The sequence below is a fragment of the Strigops habroptila genome, chromosome 6 (genome assembly GCF_004027225.2).
Source record: "Strigops habroptila isolate Jane chromosome 6, bStrHab1.2.pri, whole genome shotgun sequence".
Taxonomy (NCBI): Eukaryota; Metazoa; Chordata; class Aves; order Psittaciformes; family Psittacidae; genus Strigops; species Strigops habroptila.
The window spans coordinates 42010376-42023466 of NC_044282.2; the positions used below are offsets into that span (position 1 = coordinate 42010376).

The 13091-nt window shown below is 39.2% G+C and overlaps 1 protein-coding gene across 6 annotated transcripts in view; it reads right to left on the reverse strand.

Moving 5' to 3' along the window:
* Window positions 1-13091, reverse strand: part of DLGAP2 (DLG associated protein 2) — a 463956-nt gene that overhangs the window by 341067 nt on the left and 109798 nt on the right. Inside the window, exon 1 of one of the 6 annotated variants that reach the window (XM_030490189.1) lies at window positions 9378-9435. The exons of 4 other annotated variants lie outside the window; for them this stretch is intronic. The gene's annotated coding sequence lies outside the window, so the exon portion shown is untranslated. Of the gene's footprint in view, window positions 1-9377; window positions 9436-13091 lie in introns of those variants that run through there. One more of the 6 variants, XM_030490191.2, reaches the window with a different exon arrangement.

Below are 13091 nucleotides of genomic sequence, written 5' to 3' on the forward strand. Positions count from 1 at the left end.
GAATTATATTTAATGCTTCTTGTTTTGGAGAAAAAAAAAAATTCACAACAAGGGATAGGGAAACTGCATTTTTTTCATGCAAAAAGCCCCAGAATACTTTACTAAAATTATACACAATACTCAATATTGCATTATTCAATGCACAAATATAGAATAATTTCACGTAATAGCAGTTAGATCTTCTGCCTCCTCAATCAGCCTACAATTCTGTTTTGCTCCCATTCCAAAAGAAAGTTCCCAAGCCATCGTGCACTACAACTGCTAATTCATTTTTTTTAGCTTAAATAAATCCAGAGGTTTCTAGCATAAGCTGTGGCAGTTAAAATGTGCAGAGAAAGGACTGCTTAGCATGACTACTAAAAATAGGGAAGTTATTCCTGACATAGAAAACAAAATAGTAGAAATATTTTTTCAGTAGATTATTGCTATTAGGTTTCATGTTTCTTGCAGAAAAACAATGTGTCCAAGACTACTCATTAACAGTGGTAAGGAAGAAGTAAAATCCTTTACAGTAGCTCAGAAAAGCATATTACAGTACATCTGTCAAGTGGCTCTTCTTTAAGTGTGGCTGAGGGCCAGAGAATGATATGACAAAAATGCGGGTATCACTGATAGATTATTTAACCCTGCCAGCACGCAAAGGAAAAGCATCAGCAATAACATAAATATTCACAGTGGAAACCTTTGATGCTTTCATAATTTAGATTTGACCTCAGTGAGAAACTTGGCAAAAGACTGTTGTGTTCCTCTGATTCTAGTCTTTTATAAAAGGACCATAGCCCCCTTGCATCAACCCTTCATTGTGGTTGCCCTATAAGAACCTACAAATGTTTGATAACTAGGATTTTGCAGACTAGAATTGAGGCATACTGGCAAAGCTGCTACGTGTAGAAGTCACTATGGTTACTGCCTACACTTGCTTTTCCTCCAATAAAATCTTTCATTTCCATAAGCATTAAAATTCACCAAATGCACCAAAATTATTCAGACAAAAAAATATCTTCGGTTTATAAGCCTTTTAGCTGCGTTGCTTTTATCTTTTTAAGTTTAGACTCTTAGCTGAGGCATATTATTATTACACGTCTGTGCATGAGGTCAATTACTGCAGTAGAAACCTTGCGGTGGATATGCTTTGTTAGACCCCAGCTTCACCACTGTGTGCGGAACAGCTCTCTGCTCTTGGCCAGTGCAAAGCCGAAACCCAGAAAATGCTGTACAGGATGCCAGAAGAGAAGCAGTAGCTGGGGATTTAGCAAGCCAAACTCAGAATAATACTTAGTATTATTGTAAATCTTCCCACTTATAACAAAATTAAAAGTTCATCTTCCCTGATTAGATTCTATATCTGTTGTAATAAGAAATAGCTATACATAGATGTTTGTTTGTTTGTTTGTTTATTTTGCTTTATTTTACAGTAATCAGCATGATTCTTCCTTTCAGTATTCTTATATAAATGTCAAACTGGCTAGGACTCGTAATACTTCCTGAATTCATTGTCATTTTGGTATACCATAAAACTGCTCTCTAAAACTGTGTCCAGTACCTGTGTCCTCGACAGTGTCCTGGGTTCAGGCTCTTAAACCATGACAGACAGTCACTAAAAAATGTTTCTTACTTTTACTCTTTTATTGCAGGTAGCTTTCTACTTAAGTTCCTCCCAGCATGCCAGGTGATTATGCTCCCTGCTATTGCTTGTTATTTTGAAAAGCTGCTTGAACCATCATTGCCACTGCTCCTACCTCTAAGTAGCCTATTCTTCCTCTTTTCCCCTCAATACCGCCTTACAGCTAATTGCCTTTAGTCACCAGGTGACATATCTGACAGAGGTAAATCAATGCACATTTTATCAGTTCAACTATTTCCCTTCACTTTCTCCTGTCTCTGATTTTATTCATGAACCCTTTAGGTGCAAGTTCTTAATATTACTCTTCATACCCTAGTGAGGTCTTTTGAGAAAGTTTCACTGAGAACCTTTTTCCCCTTTTTCAGGAAGGGTAGAGTGCTCACTGGGAATGGGACATGCAGGTAGACTATTTGAAACCTTCAGCAGAAATTACACTGAACTGTAGCTATAGTTGGTAAAGAAGATACCCAATCCCACATAATCTCTTCTAGTATTGCCAGCCCCAAGTACTCAAACAAGACCACCAAAAAGTCACAGGCAGAGCCTTCCCAAAATCATAAATGCTTTCCTAAAAGACAGATATGCAAATTTCACTTAGTATTCAAATCAGATTTCCAGCCTGTAAGAACTATGAATACCGTCTGCCATGCCATTACTTTCTTAACTCATTTGAAAAACAGCTTTTCCTGTAATCCCTCATTTTCAGACTAACAGACTTTGGCCAATGCATTAAATGTCACATGAAACAACAAATCAGCAGTGGTCATTTTTTCATGCATAATTTCTATTTACAGCAGCTAGGTACATTGAAGAGGGAGGAAAGTTCAAAGGACTCAGCTGTTAGTTTAAAAGTTAATCCACTGTCTGAAATCTCCAGTCTTCAAGGACAAACACGTCACAGGGCAACTACTTCATGCCTTCAAAGAAGTCATCATTATCTATTTAAGTCATAGAAAGTGGTATGAATAGTACTGAACAATTCTCCGCTCAAAATTTTTCAACATAAATGAGAATGTGAAAAAGGTTTCCCTTCTGATGAAGTCTTACCAAATGCAAGTGTGTCCAGGTTTTGGCAAAAATAGAACAGCATTTTAGCAGGAGCTTATAAAAGCTGGGTAACTGTGAAAGGTGAGTACACCAAAAGGCTGATATTTATTGCGAGCGTGCTACTGAGACTTTTAAGATGTTCTCCGTTACTCTTACCTAGTTATTTGTGCTCCTGTCTTCTTTCCTGGGAGAAATGCCAAAAAAATAAAGTGACCTCTGTGTACTAACTATTAAGTTACTTAAAATACGTTACAAGCTGGTTGGCACAGATACATATTTTCTTCTGTTTGTGAACACATATACCCAGTACAATGAAAATTCACAGCCCCAGATTCTTGGGAACCAAACAGTCAGTCCTAAATGCGGCTTCATACAGGAGTTCAGCTGCAGCTTTGCAAGATATGGCAGAGTATCTTAATCCATAAACAAGAAAATTTGTAATTGGAAAATATTTAAGACAAACACTGACCTTGTTCTGATTAAACTAACCCAAGTTAGGAATCAAATTACCTGTAAAGCTATGAATTATGCTTTAGAAATTATTCAAAGTAAAGCTACAAGCACACAAAAGACATGCCCCTGCTTTACCTAAAGCACAGACATGTAGAGTGCAGATTCACCATCATAACAATTCAGTACACAGTACAGAGAAAACACAGTTATAAAGAAGTCATTATCACATAGAACACAGCTGGCAGATAGATTTAAAGAGACAATGAAGAAGCTGAGGAAATGGCAACTTTTGTGGGCCTGCGAGATGCTAAGAGACAAAGTGAGCTGCAAGCAGTGAACAGGAAGAGAGAGTAGAGATAAAGCCTGTGAGAAAATAGCCAGGGACGGAAGCAGGGGAAAGAAGTCTACTATAAACAGGGAAATCTGCCCTGCAGCCTGTTCTACCACACCCACATCTGTAAGACAGGCAGAGGAGAGTTTGTAATTGTTATCCACTGCCATGCTTGAGCCGGGCATCTGCTGGTTGCAGGGCTCGGATGATCAGTCTTTCAGGGGAAAGATTTCGTCTTCAGTCTGTATGCTTGTAGTCGACTCTGTTATAACGCAAGTGGACAGCTCCATCTAGAGGGCAAATATTCCCTCAGCTGTTAAAATGGCATAATTGAGACTCTAATGTCTTTTATTTATCCACAGGTCAGCATGTACTCAAGACAGCACGCCAAGCTTGGCAGGGATTTACATCGGAAGGGAGCAAGCCTCAGCCCCCTCACCTTCTGCAAGGTCTGAGCAGCTGAAAATAAACCCAAGCTTTCCCCGAAACCTCTTTCTTTGAATGCTCTCCAACACTAAGCCTGCCAGACCGATTTTGCAGCATCCATAAAATGCCACATATTGAAGGCTACTCTCATTCTGGTGAAGAGAATGGGTCCCAAAAGTAAAGGGTTCATGAACTCCTTACCACTAGTGTCTTGTCAGAAATAGATGGTCAAAGTATTTCCCACTAATATACTGATAAGCACATCTATATTCAGTAGCAAACAGAGCACCAGAAGTTAATACAAAGTTAAAGAAATGTTTTTAAATGGTGAGACTATCAAAAAGGATGTTTACAATCTTTTCTGCTGCAAAGGCTTTCTCTACTAAACAAAGAATAAAGTACACTGGGATTGAGGGCACCTTCAGCAAGTTCGCCAATGACACCAACCTGTGTGGTGCAGTCAACACGCTGGAGGGAAAGGATGCCATCCAGAGGGACCTTGACAGGCTTGAGAGGTGGGCCAGTGCAAACCTCATGAAGTTCACCCAAACCAAGTGCAAGGTTGGGGCAACCCCAAGCACAACTACAGGCTGGACAGAGAATGGATTGAGAGCAGTCCTGCAGTGAAAGACTTGGGGGTGTTGGTTGATGAGAAGCTCAACATGACCCAGAAATGTGCGCTTGCAGCCCAGTAAGCCAAAGGAGCGTGGTCAGCAGGTCAAGGGAGGTGGTTCTCTCCCTCTACTCTGCTCTCATGAGACCCCACCTGGAGCTCTGCACCCAGCTCTGGGGCTTCCAACATAAGAAGGGCACAGACCTGTTGGAGCAAGTCCAGAGACGGGCTATGAAGATGATCAGAGGGCTGAAGCACCTCTCCTATGAAGATAGAGTTGGGGTTGTTCAGCCTGGAGAACAGAAGGCTCTGCGTCAGCTGGGCTAGCTGCTCTGACCTTAGAGCAGCTTCCAGTGCCTAAAGGAGGCCTACAAGAAAGCTGGAGAGGAACTTTTTACAAGGGCATGTAGTGATAGGACAAGGGGGAATGGCTTTAAACTGAAAGATTTAGATGATTACATATTAAGAAGAAGTTCTTCACAGTGAGGCTGGTGAGACACTGGAACAGGGTGCCCAGAGAAGCTGTGGCTGCCCCATCCCTGGCAGTGTTGAAGGCCAGGTTGGATGGAGCTTTGAACCTGCTCTAGTAGAAGGTGTCCCTGTCCATGGCAGGGGGTTGGAACAAGATGATCTTTAAGGTCCCTTCTAACCCAAACCAGTCTATGATTCTATGATTCTATTCTTTTCTAACAGTTGATGGAACAAATATCTCCAGCAACATACTAATCATGTTAAGGAGCCTGAGAGCACCAAGTCACACACATTGAAACTGATCAGCAAGTCTAACTGCATCCTCTCCATTGCTGGAATATGGGCTCTGTGCCAAGCTATTCTCACAGAAAAGCTCCTCTTCTGCACTGATCAGGAATAAAAAAGCACCTTTGAGTGGATGTGTCTGAACTCCCCTTTCTCCCAGTCGCAGGCCAAAACATGTATCACAATGTAATTTTTAAAGCTTCATTCCACTGCAGCTTGCTGTACTCCTGTAAAGGCTTATTCAAATAGGCAACCAGTTATATCAATATTGTTCTTCCTGTTCACTGTTTTTCAGGCTGACAGGGTATGTATCACCAAATATGCACTTTTTATAAATCAATATATTTAGATTCAGACAAGCTGTGTATCTGAGCAACAGCACAGCAAGGAGAAACTGTTGTCTATGTATTACATTTTCTCAGATTACTCATTTATTATACAATAGTGTTCTAAATTTTACCCATCACATTCTCCTGGTGATTTTTTAGTGAGGAAGAAAATTTTGACTTAAACAAGTTTACCTTTTTCATAATGATGCATTCTGCAAGTTAGGTATAAGCAGCTAATGTGAACCAATCTAAGATTAAAACTGCCTAGCTGATTACTGTAAGCAAGACATATTTGTAGAGAAAAAAGAAAAAATTACTGCTCCTTTTCCTATGAAGTTTAATTGCAGACCTGGCTACTCATTTCTTAACATCTTCTCTTTCTTTGTTTTACCCATTAAAATATGTATTTTGCAATAAGAATACAAAGCTAAATAAACAGAAGCAGAGGCAACGATTCTGCAGTTCTAGTTCTGGAGATTTTTTAATGGGCATATATTTCATGAAGCACTGGGGTTTTTCAGGGCTTCACTGCTTAAAACAAAACTAGCAAACTACACAGTCATTTTTTCCCTGACTTTTTCCTGCTTTAGGAATTCAGATCCAATTCACCTTTATTCAATACAAAATTAGTTGCAGTGATGAGTCATATTTTTATGGTAGCAAAGAAAATAAGATATATGTCTATTTATGTAGCACCTGTATAATAGCACATTTAAAGTTCTTTAAGGTCTCTTCCAACAGAAGTGCAAGAGCACAGATGAAGAGCATATAGTGGCAAACTCTCACATGTGTTTGCAAACACATACACATACTATTCAATGGCATTGTATCTGTATAAACAGCCATGGTTAAGAGTTGAGTATCAATCAATCAAATGAAAACACTGAAGCTGACCTCCAAGCAGATCTACTGATTAGCAATCACTTATGCTCAAAGACATTCCCACCTTGCAAGCTCAGCTTCGTGCCTTGGGTTCAGACCCAGGACAGACCAGTCCTAGAGCAAGCCATGCCTCTTTGCAGTGTCTGGCTTTGCAGCGTCCAGCACTAATTGAAATCAATGTCTCAAAAACCAGGGGGCTAGGTGCCCACAGAAGAGGCACATTAGTGTACCGCTGAAAGATACCCCACAGTCCCAGTCTTTACTTGGGTGGTTCAAAACTGAAGAAGATAGAGGTGAGAGAGGTGGACAACAGACTCATTATTTCAGTAAGTTTTTGGAGGCAGTCTTTTTATGAAAACTTGAATTAATCTAATCGGATAAAAGAGAAGCACAGCTTAAGTCAAGGGACAGTGCTCAGAAAGGTGAATAAAGCATGGAGGACGAGATAGCATACGTGGAAAGATGGAGAAGATGGTCTATTACGGTATATATCTAAAGAAGTGGCATAGGGTAGAGATAATTTACAAAAATTTAACACAGCCCTTTCTTAGTGTTGGGAACACACACGACACACGCACGACACACAAAATCCTACCCCATCTGTGATATTTGGAATGGTTTATCCTTTTCTTACTCTATCTGAAAAGGGTAGAATATGTGAACAGTGACTTCCGGAAACTGAACTACAGAAGTATCCACAAGTGCAATCCCAGAACTTCAAATGTCAAAATCGGAACAAGACTGAGATTATTTCAGTCATTGTAGATCAATGTTCCTGGTCTAAATTAGTCAGCTGCCTGTTATGCAAGATCATCCTCCCTGCTAGTCATTCTCACAGGGTATTTACAGAACACTATATGGGAATGGTGAGAATCTGAGTGAAGGCACTACCAGGAGGAGGCTACTTAAAAAAGAATATACTGCATGAATTTTCAGGCAGACATTTAAGCAGACATTTCTATAAAGTATTTGCTTTTTCACATTCCATTATCTATGCACACATACATACATATATACACACATGCACACATTGTATTTGCATGTCATTGCAGGTAACATGGGAAGGAATGAATACATAAATATGTTTAAAAAAATCTTTCTAGGGCATGAAATATTTTGATACTTCTGGATAGCACAGGCTTATTTGGAAATAGCTTTCAAAATGCAGCCTTTGGAGAAGAGCATTTCACAAATCAAAGTGATTCTCTCAAAGCTTATATTGACATGATAACATTTACTGGAGTAGGAGGAAGAGGTAAAAAGAAATTAAGAAAATCTGGGTTTATATCATCCCAGTAGATGCAAATCTTTCCTCTTCCGGGTGTTTGATTCAATGTCTTGAACAAGTTGTAAACCATCTCATTAAAAAGATCATAACCAAATGCACACAAGGTATTTTAGCACAATGATCTGTTGCTCTTCTGCTCCCTGTCTAGCTTGCACTATCATTTCCTTACCCTAGCTGGCTTGGGGTTGACATACAGTTTCACCTGTATGGGATAATTCCTATCTGCTTAACTCACCCTATAAGGCTCCTTTTTTGAAAAAACATAACAAGTGAAGCGAACATAAGGAGGGCTAGCTTGAAAAACCTCTCTAAATAGCCTTTTGCTGCTTGCATTGTATGACAGCATTGCTCTGTGCACAAAATTATCTCAATTACTGTTCTATTGATACATTCATAAAGAAGCCAGGGAAGAGAAGTGATATTCTGATTTTTCATCATTATTTTTACTGCATGTTTTTATTAAGATGTACAGTACCTGAAATAAAAGAAGTTTGGATTCATTTTATTTACACAGAATACAATCTGATCTGCACTGATTCAGGGTCCATCTCACTTGCTAAGGCACAGGACAGGAAATTGAGATGTTGAACCGAGTGAAAAGTTAGGCTACTTTTGTTTGATAAATAGCACTTTTCAATAGCACTTGACCAAAAATGAAGGAGCTGCAGCAAAGCCCGCCAAACTCCAAATGGACTGTCTGATGATTTGGCACAACTTGAGATAACTCTGAAAGCAAGTACGGCCAAATTAGTACTTGCATTCAGTTAAAATGAAATGACTATAATATAAATAGATCAAAATTGGGCCCAGAAACTGCAATTCACTATGCAGGCAGACTGTCAAGTGCAGAATCAGCATGTTGGTGAGCAGAAATCTAATGAGGAAAACCTCTAAAAACCAAAAAGAATTGCTAGAAGAACAAGAATTGAAATACTGCACATAACTAGAAATATTTGCCAAATACCAAAGACATTAATAAACAATTTAAGGGCAATTACTTCCAGCCTGTAAATGATTCTCTTAATGTAGTGAAAAGAATTTCATGCAACAATGTGTCAAGCTGCTTTAGAAAAAGCTCTAAAATAAGCCTGACAACTATGTTTATCCACAGCAAAGCAAGTGTTTTAATAAGTATTAACCAGTCCAAGAAGTGGTGCATTTCCAGAGCACAACATAAGTGACAGAGATTTTAGAAGAAGACTAAAGATCAGAGAGAAGGAGCAAAAGGTTAAACATCCAAATCTCAGAAAGAAAGCAGTCTTTAAATGCTGGGCTTTTTTGAGAATTGCAGCCTACAATGCAGTTCCTCTGCTTCATGTTTGCTCTGAATTCAGGGGAAAAAAGGAAAAATAAACAGTTTGGTATTCTTAAAGAACCAGTTTTATAGAGAAATGTATTTAGGTTAACATGATAGATTGCATCATGTTATACAAATAAAACCTTATACTGTGACACAAGGATCTGCTAGGAAAGTCAGAAATTCGATTGAAAGAGATACTGTGAAAAATCTGCAAACCTGAACACCAAGAAAGAAAATGAAACAGAGAAAACAGAACAGATTTCTAGACATTTTACAGATAAAAAATATGTACAAATAATAAAGGAACAACAACAACAAAAAGCCTTACCATGATGTTTGCACAACTGTGTGTCTGTAGCCCATGCTATAAATGTGGATACCTCCTATTCTCATCATCTCAGCCCCTCTAGTGGCCAGTACCTGAAGATCTTGCCTTCAGGAGGGACACGATCTGTGAGTATGTACCATTTGCTGCTGCTCCTGTATCTTGACAGAGATTTTTTTCCTTAACTGTGTAATTTTTTTCTGGAGATATAACTTGTCACCTTTTATTAGCATGTTTGTCAGTGCTGCTGCTGCGTGCATACATTTAATTGCTAAGCAACAAAGAGTAAGCTCTGCACAGCACATTCAATTACTGCATTCCCGGTGCCATGCATTGTTACTAGTGCACTTACATAATATGAAATACCAAAAAATGGTAAAAAATATTTATTTCTGTTTCCATAGCATCTAGAAGCCACAATCTGGAATGAGGCTCAATCATGCTAGCCAGCAGTCAGAGAGCTACCAACTGAAGATGAGCACAAATGAACTGATACAAAGTATAGAAAAGTTAAAAGTGGACCTGAGATTCAGCATCTGCACAGATCAATAGGCTAAATTTAAGGCTCAGAGGTGACTACCCACCTACAGCTAGACAGTCTTGATTTTCCGACACTGGGGAACTACCCCTGTGGCTAAAATTCCTCAAATACTTGAGGCATTGTAAGCATGGTGGTCCCAGGGCACTGCTCGAGAAGGAAGGTTGGACTAGATGACCTCTGGTGGTCCCTTCCAATCTCAACCATTCTGTGAAAGCAGTAACACCTTGCAAAAGCTTATCAGCTTGGAAGAAGAGTTACATCTACACTCTATCAAGAAATAATCTCTCTTCCCTTTCCTCTTTAAGGTGTAGAAAAAACAGCATTTTCTTGCCAAAAATTACACTTCACTGTCTACTTTTACTATCCAAATGTACATTTGCCCATGCAATTGAAGGGTGCTGCCTCCAAAATCTAAGCTTGGCATGAACATGGATTATTTGAGTTTATCATGAAAGAGACTGCAATTCTAACTTTCATTTATTGAAGAACAGCTATGTTTACCAAAGACTTCTCTTTCTTTACTCCTGAAACGTACAAGGACAGCGATCCATACTTGCCCTTGGCATGATTACTAGCAATTATACCCATCACAGTCAGCACTGCATTTCTAAATAGGACCTTATCTGTAATATTCAGCAGGAAGAGCATCTTGGAAAATTAAGCCATTATTGTGTAGGTGTACAAATTTGCACAACCACTTATATTTCTTATCAGTTAGATGGGAATTAAGGTATTGGGTCTGACTCTTGCTGTATCCCTTTGACATCCCCTAAGTAGCCCAAATAAGGATGCAAGCTCTCTGCAAAGAACCAGTTGGGAAGACCCCCAGATTTTATTTCAGGATACTATATACCAAGAACTATAGCAGATATACTTTAAGACAGGTATCTGGTCTATCAGTCCCAAGGACCAAGAGGAGCACCAGGAAAATAGGCAGTCACTATTCAATCATGGACAGTCAAGTACACTGTCCTGTCGAACAGCACCAATATTTCCTCTGGGCTCCAACATCTTTACATACAAAGTAACTGAACTTCTATACTAGCTAATGAGTCCAGTCTCTTTTGGAGGTGCTGAGACGTGGGCTGTGATTGTGTTCTGGGCACACCATTCTTTATACTCCCATGGGAAGACCCAACAGCATTCTTCTACACGAACAGCTGCAGGAGCCCACAAAGAACATTATCAAATTCCTAAACTAATTAATTAAAGCAGTACTTAATCATACAAAGTGCTTCTACATTAAGCTACTCAAAACACTAATTATTTAACCCCTTAAATATCTTTTTGAATATATTCTTTTTATTGTTATTTCATATGAAGGGAGATGGATGCTTGGAGAGACCATATATTTCCAAGAACTACAGAGTCAAATCCTGTAGCCTCTTGATCCAAAACAGATGTCAGGGAACCAGCTGCCTACTGGGAGACCCTGTTCCTGCCTCCTCAGTGACTTTGTACAGACTCAGTACAGAACTGAGACAGAGATTAGTGAAAAAAATACAGAAGAAAATGTCAGACTTTCTAGCAAGTAGAAGGAGCTCAGTGATTTTCTTATGATCCAGAGTCCTAAGGCTCCTTGGAATAAGGGTTCCACAAAAGGTAGCACAGAAAACAAGTCTCACATCACTGGCTTTCAATATAGAAACTTTGAAAACTCACTGAATGAGGTAAATTAATGGCATATTACATTCTACTTTGTGTGCTGATAACAGTAAGAATATCATTTAACATTCTAGCATTCAAAAACTACTAAACAAATAGGTGTGCTTCTACATTTCATAACACATATCTCATTTCTGAATTCTTACATTGAACATTCAAGGTTTCTCCTGCTTTGCTTAGAACAGCAGGATTACCTTGTTTGGTGGGATCTCCCTAAGCATCAGCCTAAACACCAAACATGTCCGGGCCTAACATAGTCTTCTTGAATGACACAGTTTAATAAAACTTTCAGGGTGCAAGTCTTTGCTATGACTCCAGCATGACTGAAGCATTTGGTGCAGAACACAGCCTCTGAATTTGAGCTGCAGTGACAAGATGTGCAATACAGCCAACAAGGAGGGAAAAGAAAGGATACATATGACCATTTCAATCACACACACACTTGACAGCACAGAGTTCTGATAAATGCTTTGTTATTCCCACAGTTTTATAATCGACCTTTCATTCCTTCAAAGAAGAATTGTAGTCATAACCTGTTTGGCTTTGAGGAGTTCAAGAGAAAAGCATACACGTTGAGTGTATGTAAGTATACAGGGCCTTAAAAACATGCTTGCCCTTAATAATGTGATTTCACTTTTGGTCAGCCCTGAACTGGTCAGACAGTTGGACTAGATGATTATTGTAGGTCCCTTCCAAATGAAATAACTATTCTGTTCTACAGTAAGCCATGGACACAAGGGCAGGCAGCCTGGTGCCTTGGCCCAACCAGGGGGTTGGGCATCGGCACTAATGAAGCAAGAATTCTGGGCTAATGGGACTCAGGAAGGCAACTTTTTTCCCCTATAAAGCCCCATTACAGAGCATGCCTACTTGCAATAATAATGAAAGGGAAACTAATCCTGCACTTTGCAGGCTCTTAGCCTCTTCTATCCAAAAGAGCACTGACAGCAGCAGTAGCATTAGCTCATACTTCGCACATCATGCAGGTTAATGGGGCCACCCTTCTAAATGAAGTAGCAAGATCAGCCTTACTGGGCTGAGAAAATCATCTTTTTCTGAAAATAATGAAATTGAATAGCTTTCTGTCTATCCCAATGGCATTTTTCAGGGACTGCATTCACCTCACATAGACCATAAGATAATTCTCAGCCAGTACTAAGCTAAATATATATATATCTAACTCAAAACAACTTCAAAGATGTGTCACACAAGACTGAGTCCAAGCCAAATTAGAACTGTGGATTAAAAAGACATTTTCAAAAGGTGTATGTGTAAAAGGCTAAAAGATATTTCTCAGTTCAGTAAAGAAAATTTGCATTTTGGTTACTTTTTACCTTTGCAGACAGATCATTCAAAGGAAGCCAAAGCCACACAATCACTAAGAACAAGCATAAGGAGCACCCAATGGGGTTTTCCCTCAATTGCAGTGCTTTAGCCATACTTAACATCAACAGCTTCCACATTTTTTCCTGAACGATTATTTTCGTTTTTTCTCTATCCACCGTTTTCGT